Genomic DNA, 3,905 nt, shown 5'->3' with positions numbered 1-3,905 from the left:
ATTTTGCTCTTTTTTTTATTTTTACATTTCTTTTTACTTTTTTTATACTTTACGTAATTTCAATTTCTTCACCATTCCGAATGGATGCCAGTCCGTTTATCGGAGGAATTTTTCGAACCACCCATGAGAAGCCTTGAACTCTGGGGTTGCCGTTGTGATGTCCCCTCTCCGCTGTCGTCTTTGGCTTGGCAATCAAATCGCCGAAAATAGCGCTGGCCTTCTGGCAGATTGGCGTCTCGGTTTACGTTATCGTCCATCCAATTTCTTGTCCTCGATCCATACAAGAAGCAGCCTTTCCATTTCATTATGCATTTCTATGGGTCCCTCTTGTTGGACAAAATAGTCACGCCCTTGGAAGGTGTAGCTGCTTTGATGGCTTCCTTCTGCTTAAGGATGGTGCCTATCGTCAACGGATTTTCGGACCCGTATTCCCTTAGTGCAGATCACACTCAACCGCAAGCCAGCTTCATACTTACTTTATTATCTCCATCTTTGTCTCAAAGAAAGCATTCTCTTCTTTCTGTGAACTTCAGCAACTTTCTTGGGACCCATGACTATATGTACTGTACGTAATTATGTATATAGTACGTATACTAATTAGGCTCTCACAACACGATACGTATACTAATTAGGCTCTCACAACACGATAAAGTAGCACAACGAAATCACTAACGAATTTACAATACTAAATGAAATCGTTGGACCAAATGAATGCCGCATGCATATGATAAAGCTTCGGGTGCGAAGTGGCCGAGCGAAGGCACGCCACCACGTAAGATGCATGATGGGAGGGATGCTGTCCAATAGGAGAGAAGGATCTCATGGCTTGGCTAGCATCAGGAACCAATGGGAGAGCAGGAGGATGGTGACGAGTCTACTAGAACTAAGATGGCGGCACGCGGCACGAGTTTCAAAATTGTTATCGGGCGAATCTCGGACTTTCAGAAACCTTTCGTATCTTGAAAACTTTTCGTATGTAGAGCAGTAAAATTTTTCGTGTCAGCTTTTGTATCTCAAGTTTTTCGGAAGTTGAGCCTTTCGTATCTCGAGGTATCACTGTATCTCTCTTCAACTAATGAAACTACCAAATAGTATAATAACCATTCATTTCGATTCTCTATTCTATCTTTACCTAATGGAGATACCGAGTTACTGACAGCTATAATGAAACGTACGTAATATTAAAAGAAGAAAAATTCTAGAAAATACATATTTGTTGGCTTCGATGATAGCAGTCGGATTTAATTTATATTTTATATCTTATTCACAATTTTTTTTATTAAATGTATTGCATGTACCCATTTCAAATAATTATTAAGTAACCATTAACTATAATAAACAATCAAACAAAAATAAGAAAGCTTCCAAACTTCTGTTTACATCCAGCACTTATGAGTAGCGAACGATCGCCAAGCAATCACTTTTCATACATTCAACTTCCCTGTCAGATATATACTTAGCTATAGACTCCGTCGTCCCCGATATAAATTCGAATTTCGCGGCACACGCTACAGGTAGGTAGGTCAGGTGATCTACCGCCCCGCCGCTGGGTGGCAGGAATAGGAACCATACCTTCTAGAACCAGATTTTCTCTATCGTTTGGAATGTAAACATACGTTTACGGTTCCTCCTGATTTGATTTTCGTGTTTCATCGCCATCGATCTTCTGGGCTGTCTTTTGCAGGGAACTACTGGGTCTTTGGTTCGGCATACGCTTTTATTAACTTTTTAATGAATTTCACTTTGAAATTTCGAAGAAAATACTAGTGAAACTACCGAAAAAAAAAAAAAAAAAAAAAAAATTATCGGTAGACACTCACATAGTTGCAATAAATGGGAATTATTAATATTTATTCATTATTACATGTAATGAAGGTTACAACTTTATTGAGGAAATATTAAACTCTAATTTCCTACTTTAGGAAGTCAGAAAAGCATATAACTAGATACGCTTACTTTATAAGCTTTAATAGCGTTTGTGCTAACGAGCAGTTAGAGTATTAGCAGTACTAGTAGTTGTTGCATCCTCATCACCTTCTTACTCCACAGAAACTACAAATTTATATATGCAAATTTGAAGATAATGGATGTAGCTCAAATGCAAGCTTTTTAAAAGGTAAGAAGTGAATATAGTGTTCCCCCATTGCAATGGAGGGTGCGTCTGATCGGCTCTGTCTCGCTCCCAGGTCTAGACCTCTTCCAAACTCACAAGCCCAGAGGAGAAGGAATGTCGAAAGCCGCACGGAGGTTTCAGAGAATCCCCACCGATCAGGCGTCCCCTCGGCAGACTCTGTAGAACGTCCCAGACTGCCAAGTTCGCCATTGGAAAGGCGTCCTAAAATAGTGGAGGGTGCGTTCGATTGGCTCTGTCGCTCTCAGGCCTAGACCTCTTCCAAGCTCACAAGCCAGAGGAGAAGGAATGTCGAAAGCCTTAAGGAGGTTTCAGAGAATCCCCAACGGTCGGGCGTCCCCTCGGCAGGATCTGTAGTAGCGTCCCAGACTGCCAAGGATAGCCGTTGGAAAGGCATCCTAAAACAGTGTTTTTTCGTCATCCGAGTCTTCATCGAAAGGAAAATAGGGTGGAGTTCTCACAAGCAGTCGAGACCTTCTAAAAGATCGTGGAAATCAAAACAAGTTGGATTTATCCCGAAGGCTATCCACCTGAGAAGAAGAAAGACATTTATTCATTAAATCCTCCTTCCCCTAGATAGGATACGGAGAAAGAAGACTCTACGAAGATCCTAGGAGAAAGGCAGGCAACAGTAGATATCTTCGGTAATAGAAGTTTTGAAGAAGGATCCTCCCAGGAGAAAGGATCTCTTCCTTCCCGTTAAGAAATCCCATCCGATAGAAGTCTTTGACAGCTCGGACGAGGCAGCCAGGCGCAAATCGTCGACAAGGCGAGAGGATTCTAAAGAGGCACCTGAAACGAGACGCAAAGAGCCTGAGGCGCCTGAAACGAGGCACAAAGCTCCTGAAGCGCCTGAAATGAGGCACAAAGCTCCTGAAGCGCCTGAAATGAGGCGCAGAGCGCCTGAACTGAGCCGCAAAGCGCCTGAAACGAGGCGAAAAGCGCCTGATACGCCTGAAATGAGGCGCAAAGCGCCTGAAGCGCCTGAAATGAGGACGCATGAAACTAAACCAGGATCTTCATCGGAGATGGAGTTAGAGCCTGATTCTGCGAAAGGTGAAAGACATTCGAGGCCTCCTTCTGATAAGGACGGGAGTTGTCGCACAGGCAGCCGTCGCCCTTCTCAGGATAGTCTTAATGCAAGTAAAGGCAAGAGCAAGATCGGCTTTTTTTCTGGCGGGGACTCAAAGATGTCGCACAGGCGGCCTAGTAGCCCTTGTCTGGTTAGAATCGGTACTGCTAAAAAGCTCTTCACCTTACGAAAGCAGGGCGCTCTCCTCCGGTTGCTCATTCTTCTCCCAACTTGATGGACAGGAAATGGAAGATAGATCGGAATTGGTGGAAACCTTTTTTATTGGAAAAAATTAGTCATTACTAATAAGACGATATTAAAATCTTCCCCCTTCTAAAATAATGCAACCAACCATTTGCAGAGAGTGTGTCAATCGTTTGCAAATTAAACAAGATTCGTACGAGCTCTCATTCATTGATTAGAGGCTCTTCCAAATAATAGAGGCGTAGAATACGGCCTTATATCGAAAAGAAAAAATTTGAGGGATTCTCTTCGATCCTAGAGTTTTCATTGCGATCTCTTTCGACTAATACTAATTCGTGTTTATTGACGAAAAGAACGAAGAGGGCAAGATTCCATTCTCTCTCTGAATCGGAGAGGAAAGAATGTAGTAGCAAGACTTGCTGTATACGACTACTGATGACAAGTCATATACGCATACCATAGTTGCCTTTGTGGTTCGCTACGGAATTATCTATATCC

Source organism: Macrobrachium nipponense, chromosome 36, assembly GCF_015104395.2.
Source record: "Macrobrachium nipponense isolate FS-2020 chromosome 36, ASM1510439v2, whole genome shotgun sequence".
Classification (NCBI taxonomy): Eukaryota; Metazoa; Arthropoda; class Malacostraca; order Decapoda; family Palaemonidae; genus Macrobrachium; species Macrobrachium nipponense.
The sequence above is the reverse complement of the archived record's forward strand: the minus strand, read 5'-3'. Positions refer to the sequence as shown.